This window comes from Corvus cornix, chromosome 11 (assembly GCF_000738735.6).
Source record: "Corvus cornix cornix isolate S_Up_H32 chromosome 11, ASM73873v5, whole genome shotgun sequence".
Lineage (NCBI taxonomy): Eukaryota > Metazoa > Chordata > Aves > Passeriformes > Corvidae > Corvus > Corvus cornix.
Window position 1 is genome coordinate 18,349,726 of NC_046341.1, and position 12,109 is coordinate 18,361,834.

General features: G+C 41.1%; 1 protein-coding gene across 1 annotated transcript in view; it reads right to left on the bottom strand.

The window, feature by feature from the left end:
- Positions 1-12,109, bottom strand: part of CDH11 (cadherin 11) — an 82,518-nt gene that overhangs the window by 38,700 nt on the left and 31,709 nt on the right. Inside the window, exon 3 of the mRNA XM_039558180.1 lies at positions 2,911-3,034. The gene's annotated coding sequence lies outside the window, so the exon portion shown is untranslated. The remainder of the gene's footprint in view (positions 1-2,910; positions 3,035-12,109) is intronic.

Consider the following 12,109-nt stretch of genomic DNA (forward strand, 5'->3'; position numbering starts at 1 on the left):
TACACTGTCTGTTCTGTGGGTTGACACTGAGAATTCAAAATTCAGGTCTTAGAAACCTACAGAAACAGATGTTTGTAGAGAAGCAAAGTGAGAGATGTGAGACAGGATAAAACAGGCAGCTGGAGGGGGAACACTGCTCAGACAAGAGGGCCAGGCTGAACATGCAGGACAGGGGGATTCTAAGTGAAAATTAATTTTCTTTCCACATTGCATCTGTGCAGAAACAAAACTATGGAGGAATTTCCATCCAGGATCTGCTCTGTACATCAGGATCAGCGTGGTTTTCCCATTACAGTCTTTCTACATAAGAATTAAAAGCAAATAATAAAAAGGATATTGCATATGAAAGAGGCAAAGCATGCATTATACAGCACTAATTTATATGTCCAGGAAGTGAGCTTGAGTTTCTCATCCTGTATGATGAACTCATCACAGCCTTCCAGGATCTGAAGGGGCTGCAGGGAACCTGGAGAGGGGCTCTGCAACAGGAACTGGAGGGACAGGACACAGGGAATGGCTTCCCAGTGCCAGAGGGCAGGGCTGGATGGGATCTTGGGCAGGAATTGTTCCCTGGGAGGGTGGGCAGGCCCTGGCACAGGGTGCCCAGAGCAGCTGGGGCTGCCCCTGGATCCCTGGCAGTGTCCAAGGCCAGGCTGGACATTGGGGCTTAGAGCAGCCTGGGACAGTGGAAGGTGTCCCTGCCCATGGCAGGGGTGGCACTGGATGGGCTTTAAGGTCCCTCCCAACCCAAACCAGTCTGTGGTTTTATGATTCTGTGGGAGTGTTCTTTTCTGGGGTCCTGAGGACCCTTTATTCATGTAGGATGGTTTTCAGAGCAATATAATCAGAGGGAAATGTATCTGTTGTGCTTACCCTCAATCTCCCTTGAACTTCAATATAGAAAATCCAAGCAGCACAGGAAGGAAATGTCCAGTCAGGATATTCCCACTTCCTGAAGCTCCTGGTCACCTGCTGTTGTGACTGAGCCAAGGCTGTGTCACAGCCCCCAACAGCTCAGCAGGGCCTTGTTGTCTGCCCTGCTGCTCTTTGTTCCATGAACAATAGTTAAACAAGAATATTTTACCTTCTCAACTCTTGTCATTATCCAGATACTGTAACAGGAAATTTGCATTCCTGAACAGGCACAGCTGGAAGTAATTTAAGAAAGATCCTTCAAAAGAAGGGAAGAGAATTTAGGAAGCATATGGATTCACAGGTTTACATGATAATCAACAAAAGCAGCTCTTGTTCCTCCTCTTTAGAAGGGAGACACTTCACACTCCAAGCAGAGGGAACATCCCACAGTCTCTCTGCAGGAAGCTTTCTTTCACAAATTATTTGCTTTAACTCTGAAATGCAAAAAAGTCTATGAAAAAAAGGCACAACACCGTCAGATATAACTGGGGTAAGGACCCAGTTGAAATTCACTTATCTCACACACTAGTGAGAGTGATGTGCCTTCACATTTTCCTTTAAGCTTATTCCGCACAGTCCTTTAATTTCTAAAAACTAAGTCTATTTGGAAGTAGCTCTGAAGTCAAGAACAAGCAGAGTAGATAGGGGCCTGAACTAAACCAAGAACTAAGATATTAGAAAATGCAAAGAGAAGCAAAATAGTGGTTAGAAAGTTCATGTATCTGTGCATGGAACAGAGACATGAAGAACTAATTTCAGGTATTTTCTCTGTGGCTTCTTGATACCCAGAAATGAATTTGAAACCTAGTCAGGAATTCTTCAAACCTAACCCTCTTTAGAATCGTTCTGTTGAGAGCCTGGATATGAACAAGAACTGAGCATTGTTTGCAAAATGTGGCTTTTGTGTTCAAACAGGACAAGAATCTCCCATACTGAGCTCTGCCCTTGCTCAGAACAGAGGAGCTAAATTAAACTGAGAGCTCCTGGTGTCCCTGTCACAACCAGCCCGGGTGCTGCAGTCCCCCTGCCCAAATCTGAGAACACCACACACACATCCCATAGAGCTGCTCACAAGGATGTTTAGGTGTTGGTCCATTCAGCTGCCAGAAATAAGATAATTGTCATTCAAGGACATTTCCAGAGAAACGAAGCATCCTCCAGCAGGACCTGAGTGAATTGAATGTAAAAATGAGTCAGCAAGACAAAGAGCTTTAATATCCTGGCTTGTACTTTTTATCCTACACAATTCAGGTGGGCTCGTGCCTTTGATTCTGTAAAAATGGCAGTCTTGACATATTTATTGTCTATTACACGTAACCTGTTTCTGCAGTTAAACTTAAAGCCAAACAATGGACACTCCTGTAAGTGGGCAATTCTCACCTCTGTGCAACCACAGCAACAGCAGCAACTGAAAGTCACCAAGGATTTGAAAAATTAAAGGCATCAGAGCAGCAGATACAACAATTTTCAGGTCTAGTTTCTCATACTGCTCTACTTCCACGCTTTCCACCTTCTCTGAAGCCTAAGGGTCACCATGAAATTCCTTTCCCAACCCAAGTCTGAGCAGTTATATTGAGCTCAATGGTATTGCACAAAATATCAGAGAGGTAGTCCAAACATGGAATTAATCACTTGCTCACTAGAATAAGGAAAGTATGAACCTTTTTGACTGATCACTTCCAGCTGTAAACCTAAATATCAGAAAAATTCCTACATTCCTCTTACTCAGTGCTCCTTTGCTGTGAACTTTCAAGCAATTCTCTGATGTTTTAAACAGGAAATTAAACAAAAGGGATTCAAACCATGTACCTTATCAAAGCATACTGTACAGAGATAGAAGGATGGTCTGTGTTCTACAGCATCAGCTGAGTGAGATCAGGGCTTTCTGTTAAACCCTCTGAGGGATCAGTCCCTGCAGAAATTGTAGACACTACAGAAACCAGCCATGGATACCTGACATCCTCAGGAGATAACAGGTTTGGGTTCAGGACTTACCTTCACCCACTGGAAACCTGCTGCCAGTTGATGTAGCATATTCCACACATTTGCAATGCCACTCCAGGAGCCTGTGACACGCTGCCAGCCCTCTGCTGCTGCTCAGCCACTACTCCAGCTCTGGCTGCAAAGAAGGAAAAAGGTCATTTGAAATCCAAAGCAGTGGTGGCACCATAATAAAAGGAAACTAAAGTCTGGCCTATAAACTACCACAGCAGCCTAAAAAGAGTCCAAAGACAAGCAGTTAAATATTACTTATAATTAATAAATAGCCTTTACCTAGAATCACAGACCAGCCAGGTTTGGAAAGGACCTTAAAGATAACCCAGTGTCACCCTCTGCCATGAGCAGGGGCACCTCCCACTATCCCAGGCTGCTCCAAGCCCCAGTGTCCAACCTGGAACATTTGACAGACTTACTTTTGCTACAGTGTTCCCATAACTAAAATTCTTGGGGCCATATAAAAATTCTCTCAAATCTCTTTTTTGTTATCTATAGAAAAAATCTGTTCTGGTAACATTATCCAAAACAAGACACACTGTAGTGAAAAAAGTAACAGCTGCAGATGCCATTAACCAGCAAGATGTGCTTTGAACATTTCTAAGAGCTCTAAAGGCATATTAGAAAATTAGTGGGTTTATCATTATGATGGAAAAGGGAGTCGATTATCTTAGGAAGCAGAACTGCCACTACAATAGTGAAAAAAATACCTAAGGCAAGACACCTGAAGCAAAAAAAAACCCCAAGTGCCTCTGCCTGCAAGTTCATCTACAGTTGTTTCAGTGGTTACAATTCTTTCATAAATGGGGCAGGAAGTCGAGCCAGTCTGGACAAAGGGAGCAGAAACAAAAAGAAACCTGCTGAACCATTTCTCATAGGGTGAGAAAATTGGTAAGTTAAGGATGATCACAATTTCACAGAGCAGTCTCTCATCATCCCAGGTGTTTCTGACGATGTCCCCACGCAAGTAAAATATAAATAAAATATAGTTAATGCGACTGAATGCAAAGGAAATACTCAGTGTGATCTGTTGTTACCTAGTGGTGCGGACACTGCATTCCTGAGGTTCATTTGAGACCTTGGTAGACACTTAAACAGCCCTAACTGAATTCTAGGATGAGCCAAGGAAATCAGGCTAGATTCCCCAGTACCTCCAAATTTATTAACTGAAAATTTCTACAACTAATTATTTTAAAACAGCCTCTGTAATTTGGGCCGATAGAGCCAAGTCAGTAATTTTCTGCAATGTTTAACTGTTGAAGATGACTCATCTGTATCAATCCTTCATTTTATACCCACTTTTTACCCCCATTAAACCAATCAAGTTTAAATTGCAAAAAACCCAGTTCAGCAGCACTGTTTAAATTTCAGAGTTCCCAGCAGAAGTGTTGAAAAGGAAACAGGCATTGACTATTTTATATTCAATATTGCACAAACATATTTCATCCTTCTCCATCAAAGGAAGAAATAAAGTCATGTGGTTTCTATGGCCCCCAATGACTGCTGATGCATTGACTCCCTTTTAAAAATTTGGGATACCTGTGCTATAAAAGCACATTCCTAGACAGTGGATTTTGCTAAGGTTAAGCTCTGTGGAGTGGTGAGCTGTGTGATCACTGAGCCACTAATATAAAAGCACCTGGTTTATACAAGTACTCCACACATTCATGCTATGAAGTACCTATGGCACTTTGAAATATATCCATTTTGCAAGTAATTTTTTTTCATAAAGGACCCTTTTGAACTAATTCACAATTCATATGAATGACTGAAACTGAATAAACTCCCTCATTTTGATCATTTGTTCAACATCTTTACTGAAAACAACATCTTTATGGATGAGTTTGCAGCTCAAGGTTCCTTTACACCCAAGACATTTGAAGTTCCTTGGATAAGGACTTGTCAGAATATCCTCCTAAATATCCCTACCATCTAATTTTTTAAGCTCTTCTTTTGCTTTTAAAAGCCTCAGAGCTTTGATAACAGACACTACTAGTCCCCACCTGACCTGCAGCTCCATTAACTTCTCCCTGTGCATCTACCTGACCACCGACAAAGGGACCAATCATGGAACCACAGAGTGGGGCAGGCTGGAAGGATCTTAAAGAATAATAGACACTAGATACTAGATACTAGATACTAAATAAATAATAAATAATAAAAAATAAATAAAGAATAATAAATAATAAATAATAAATAATAAATAATTAATAATTAATAATAAATAATAAATAAATAATAATAATAATTTCACTGCCAATTACAGCCTCTATCCTTCTGTCACACTGCATTTCAATAGATATCAGAGGTTAAAAACTGATATTTTTTGCAGCACCAACCATTATTAGAAGTAAATAAATCTTCATACTATCATCAAGGAAGGAGAAACTCCTCCAGATACCAATTTTCATTAAACACATGGTTTGAGACTGCTGCATGATTTCCATCCTTGTGACTGTAGACAGAACAGTTCAGCTGATTAACTGATATTTAGGTATAAGATACCTACTTATTTTCTATTACCATTTCATTTATCAGATGCCCATTATTTACTCTGTAACATGTTTTTATGTTCTAATTTTCTCTGCAGCTGAATATGCCTTCAGTAGTTCTAATAACTTTATAACACTTACAAAAGGGCAAAAAGCCAAAAACCCCCCAACTGCTGTGTTTACAGAAGGCTGTTTCAAAGTCCAATTATAATTACAAGAAAACTAAAAAAAAAAAAAATCCATTAAACAGTTCCAATGCTCCAACCAGATTTGCCACAGTGGCTCTTTAAACCACAAGGCCTAACAAGACTTTTTGGGGTAAAAGAAGCTGTGGCTTCAGAGGCAGTTTATGCAAAGTGACAACTGGACCAGTTTGGAAATGTGGCTAGTGAGAGGGGAAGGAGCCCCCAGCCCATTGTCACTATGGTAATTATTGCACAATGCCTGATGTGAAATGGGCAGAGGCAGCAGCTGAATCCGGCATTGTCCTCGCACGATAAAAAGATTTGGAAGTCTGAAAAGCAGAGGAACGGAATCTCACAGCTTCTTAGAGTCCCCTCTGAAAGGGCCATTGTAACATCATCATAAATCCTGGGCTCCCCAGGCACTTGACAACTAAAGCAGTGGACAATAGAATTCTTGTGTTGGACAAAACACTCCTTGTCTGCCAAAGGGCTTATCTGCTTCATTTACAAATGTCTTTCATTGTACCCAAATAATTCCCTATTAGAAAAACTATTAGGAACAGCACTAAATAAATATTCACAGCTTTGTGGGCCGTTTGGCAAAGTGAATAAACCAATACAATCGAGGCGCCTGCAAAATATGAGATTTACGAGGAGGAAACCCAAAGCAATCCCAAACCTCTGTTTATTTTCATTTTCCCTTTTCCTGACACACTGCACACGTTTGTCCCTCTAAAACAGAGCCAGGTACATTATTCTCACCAAAAGAGATTAAAAATACTAGAAATCTGCAAAGATCTCAAATTGGAGCAAGATTGTATCCAATGTGCCCCTAAAATATAAATACTTCCAGAAGAGTAGTTACAGAAATAAACTTGGGAGCGTATCTGAGAGTTTAATGAAATAGAGACAAATTGTTCACAATCATGAGAGGATTTAAACTGTGGGTTTATAACTACATATGCTTAGGTCCCACTTACTGAGAGATCCAAAAGCATCAGGGATGAGTTTCTGGAAGGAAACGGTGCCAGATTTTTTGCAACTCTTTTCAAGCCCAATGAAAATTCTGGTAAATATCACAGAAATGACTGGAAGAGACTAAAATATTCCATACATACAAAACTTCAAAAGGCATTTCTAACACAGTCAGAACTCCATTGCCTCAGGTTTCCACATGAATGGTTATTTGATTACAATTTACTAGAGAAGTGCCTATGGAAAGACAACTGACACCACACACAATGATTAAAGAAAAACCCCAATAATCTAAATTATTGCTCAAGCAAAGAGTGCTGATCATATTCAAAGTGCCAGAGACAACTGTATGGCTGAATTAAAACCTGAAGTCAAAACTAATTGACTGCATTATTGATTATAAACTACTTATTCAAATCTAATATAGAAAGAAGGTTTTTACACAGCCCAGGCAAATGGGCTGAGTGGCCGAAGGGCTTTTTTCCCCCTGTGATTAATTATTACAAGCCTACAAAAAATCCAGGTATTCATAATCTGCATATTAAACAGATTACTCATATTAAATATTCAGAATGTACACAATAAACAACAATACTGGTAAAAAAAAAAAAAAGAAAGAAAGCTAACATAATTTAAAATAAAAATGATGCAGGTTTGAGGTCACAATCAGAAAGGTTTAGGAATATGTGAACTTTCCATGGTTCTATCATGAATTTGCAGTCTGCCCTGCCACACATCACTTAACCTTGTAGCCATTGCTGAAAGTGAGCAAAGGCACACTATAAAACATTTCACCTCTGAAAAATGCACTAATCCATATAAAAATCAGAGGAAAGAGGCTGGAATTCAGAGCTCCCACACGCCAGCTGAGGAGCTCTGCTGTTTGGGTGCAGAGCTTCCCCATTTCTTCTCTCACTTCTCTCCTCAGTGCATAATTTAACTGTTCTAAAGATGTAGGTATAAATTCTGTCTTAAAATAAAGTTTAAACTTGACTTCCCCTATGCCGTTTTTTGGTGTTTGCTGTTCTATGCGAGGCACTGCCCAAACTCCCCTCCCTTCTGAAGCTGGATCATCTGTATAAATATAATTTGCATGAATTTATTCTGATCATTTCTGCAATTTGCATTTCAGGAACACAGCCTCAACAAAGTCTGTTTCCTGCCAGCTCTCTGAGTTTTATTCTAGTCCCTACTACATGGCACAGCACCACACCATATTTCTATATAGAGTAGTCTCTGTTTAGGTATAAAAAATGGATCTGCACTGAGGTTTAAGTCTCAGTGTAAAAGAGGGATTATTTAACCCTGCTGGATAACACGGATCTGGAGGCCTTGACCAGGATGAGAGACCTTGGCTGTGTATAAATTGCTCCTGCAAGCCATTATCTTAGCAACTTAATAATCTCATGCTTGGACTCACCTTGCAGGGGAATCTATCTTTCCCACCAACCTCAGGCAGCTAAGCCAAGCAATGGGAATCCCACAGGCAGCACCCAACAGAGCAGCCCAGGATAATTTAGGTGGGAAGGGGCTCTGGAGGTCACCTGGTCCAACAGCATGGCTGAAGGTGGCTCCAAATTCAAAGTTAATTTAGGTTATTAAGGCTGCCACTTTATTAATGTCCACAGCTGACATCAGCAGCATGACCAAGGTCTCTGTGTGGACGTGGACACTGAAGGACTTCCCATCTTGTGTTGAAAGATGGTCAGGTGCAAAGGGATGGAACAAAGCCAAGGGCAAGGACTGCATCAGAAGGGATAAAACAGCAGTTTGTATAATCTGCCTTACCCGTACACATCCATGGACAGGGCCTGTGGGCAGGCCGGGGTAGCTAACCCTGATTTCAGAGCTGGGGATGTTCTCGCTGTGCTGTGTTCACTCCTGAGCAGCAGACAGGGGTGTCCCCCGTGCTGAGCAGCAGAGACAGGAGCACACATTGTCTCTCTCACTGCCCTGCACCACCACAACACTGCAACACTCAAGAGTATTTTTGTTGCCTTCTGCTTCTGAGGTAGGGAAGCGTTGATGCCTGGATCCGACACACAGAGTTCAGGCCTGGAGGAGCTGTTCTCAACCCAAGAAGCCTGACATAAAATGAGGATTTTGACTGGAAAGGTTGCAATATCCTGTAGCTTTATCCAGAGGGAAAGGCCCTCCCCACTCAAGGGGGATGCCTCATGCAGGACACACAAGAGAAGGACAAAACACAAGAGCTGCAGAGAAGGTTTCACACAAATGAGGTTCTGTTCTAAGCAGGGTAACAGCCTGTTCCTCTTCCTCATGAACTATTCTGACTTGATACTCTCCCCAAATATTTCCCCTGGTGCTCCCATCCCTTCCCCATCCACGCTGCTGTGCACTGGTTGCAGTGCCACAGGCAGGGAGCCGGCCGGAGCGGCTGCTGCCAAACCCTGCGCTCCAAAACCCATCCACCACCCTCAGCAGTCAGCTGGGAGAGCACAAACCAGGGCAGAAAGGAAACTCAGAAGCAGAATAGCTGTGTGCTCTCATGAGAGACAAAAAGACATCTTAATGCTTTGCAGAATGTTAACAGACTGCAGACTAAAGCCCAAATCTCACCCATCTGAAGCCAAATTAACCAGCAGGATAGAAAGGGGTCATGTGGGCTCACAAGGAAAAAATTAGCCCCCCTCCAAAAAGTCTCTGCAAATCACATGAGTGCCCAGTCCTGTGCTCACCCAGTACAATATGACTTTATCAGCTTTTTCTTGCTTTTGGGTCACAAGGGCCTGGAGGCAAACGATAGGCCCTGGAGGATGAAGTCTGTATTAATTATCCTCATGCTGCTGCAGCCCCATCCTACCCAGGTACTAGGAACACAAGTGGATTGGGAGGCCTGCAGGCAGGTATGTTCTGTCATTTTAAATATCATAAATCAAGCCCTCTGTTTCAATGTTTCCAACTTCCCTGAGTTTCCTCTAAAATCTAAATTTGGGAGAACTGGATCCACAGCAAGCAGCCCCATACTTTTTCTGCCTACATGCTTATATAGATATATATGCATGTAAATAAATATGAATTTAAAATTGTACGAGTTTTTCATGCTTAAATAAATATTTCTATGTACCACACCACATATAATTCAAACTACATACATGTGGGAGAAACACTTCACTTGTACTCTAAACCTTGACTTTTTATTTTTGTTGTCTGGCAGATTATCTCAAACCTTTGTTCTTGAGCCTCTACAAGTAAAAGGCTTGTATATATTCCCTCTTGGAAAAGCATATTCTGCATGCAGAGCATTCCAAATCAGTTCCTGCCATTGCAGGAGGCACACAGAGCTGCTCTGAATCCTTCTGAGTCATGCTGGAACTCAGCTTCCACCGGCGGCAGCAGATGTCAGACACCACGGATCAGGAGTTGTCAGCACTGAAATATTTTTATGGCAAATTTTCCCTACAGTTTTTTTTTCCTGGTTTGCTTCCTCCCCTTGCCATTTTCCTATTCTTTGGTGCTTTTCTTCCACTAAACATGAATGGCCAGATCCTTCCTCTAGAGCAAATCCATAGCAGAGGCTGTCTTCCCTAGCCTTTGGTGCTCTATTTATATTATCTTTCAGGAGGCTGTTCTCTATTTCTTTCCTCTGGCTTTCTTCTGCTCTCTTTTATCAATCTCTTCTAGTGACCTCAAAAGAAAACCTAAAAACTGAGAGCCACTGAAGTATATGCTGAATGCCCCCATTAGTCAAGCTGTAGGGGACACTCAGCACAGAAAATAAATTCAACGAACCTTTGGAAAAATCTTTATATAAATGTTCTACAAAATCATCCTGCTGGTTCCAGGTCCACTGGAGACACCCAAGGAAAAATAATTCTGGGACATCAGAGATACAATAAAGGAGAATAGCTCAGAATCTGTCCAAGAGACTCAAGAGAGACAGAATTCTTTGGTCTCAGGGACATTTTTTCCAACCTTCTTCCTTTTATTAATAAATAAAGAAAAGAGGAGTTGTTCAAAGTCACCACAGAGATCTGATGTTTCTGAATTTCTGTGTGCCTCATTCAACTCACTGAATATCTCTGTCAGCCCAGGAAGATTCATGATTCATTCTGGGGAGCCTATTGCAAACCCTGCAATGACTCTTCAAACATTTGTTAGGCTTTTAAAAAAAGTTTCATTCAATCTTATTTCAGGACCAAATGCATCCCTTTGCCTATTCCTATTCCATTCTCCTCCCAGACTCCCAGAGGTCACGGCTTGTCTAGATCTGGGGAGGGTGGCAGGAAGGGAAAATGGATCATAAATTCATTTTAGGTCACCCAGAAGCCATTCTGTCTCTGTCTTTCCTCCCTGGCTTTTCCTCATTTCCTTTTGTGTTTCCTCAAAGGACATTACACAGTTGGCTTCTCAATCAAGGACAAGGCAATGTCAAACACATTAATTTGTCTATGAAACAGTCTTTAAATGTTGACAAAAGAAAGCCTAAAGAAATGCAGACAGACAAGATAAACACTACTGATTCCAAAAAAAAAGAAACCCAAATCCTCTTTAACTGGTAATTTCAGTTTTCAGAACTGAACAATACTGAGCAACCGGTATCTTGATACTGTCATAGTAGAATATATTCGTGTATATATAATATATATATGCACACAGAGATACTTTTAATGTATATTTTATATATGTATATGTATATAATTTTAAAGAAATGATCATTAAACTCAGCTAAATATCAATAAGGATTTGGAAGATGAGGAAGGTCTAGGAGCATTTCATGATGCCTGCTGTGCAGTTTCTACTCACAACTAATACAGCTTTGCAGAACTCCAGCAACATTTATAGCAAGAATGATATGACTTTCCACCACCTATAATTTCAGGGTATCGCTCCAGAAATTACAATACACTTATATTTTTTATGGAGTTACTTTTATTTGCTAACCTGCCTTCCTATCTGTTCTTGGAGCTGTAACTTAAGCACATACCTGTATTTCAGCTGCAGCAGGTAACGAAGTGCTTGTAGCACTGAAGCTCACAGCCAAAATGAACCAGAAAAGTTGACGATATTAATATTTAACATTTGTCTGCTCTTCATTATGCTGCCCAAATAGCACCAAGGCTTTCATTTTCTGTAGTGCAATTATAACAAGCTACGAGCAAGCGCATTAGGAGGTTTCTTCCAAACAGTGGTTGTGAAGTAGAAATACACACAACCAAACCATAACAGAGCAAGTGCTCTGCATATTCCAGAGAAACTGCACAATTAGGGAAGAATTCCTGCTGACATCCATCAGTGATATCGCCTGATGGAGACAGTCCTGAGTGCTGTAGGCTGTTCTTTAAATAACAATAAATGAGCTCCAGAGCACCCCTGGCAATCATGTGGTAAACTCATATTCAACCAACAAGAGGATGTATTTAGGAAAATATAAAGATCATATAAAAATAATAAAAAAAAGCGAACACAAAGCAACAAACCCTCACTGGCTGAAAGATGAGAACCTGTCTCCGCTCTTTCACCAGATTTCCGAAGCACGGCTACTCTCTAAGTTTTTTGGGACTGAGCAAGGAGTGCCCAGTGTTA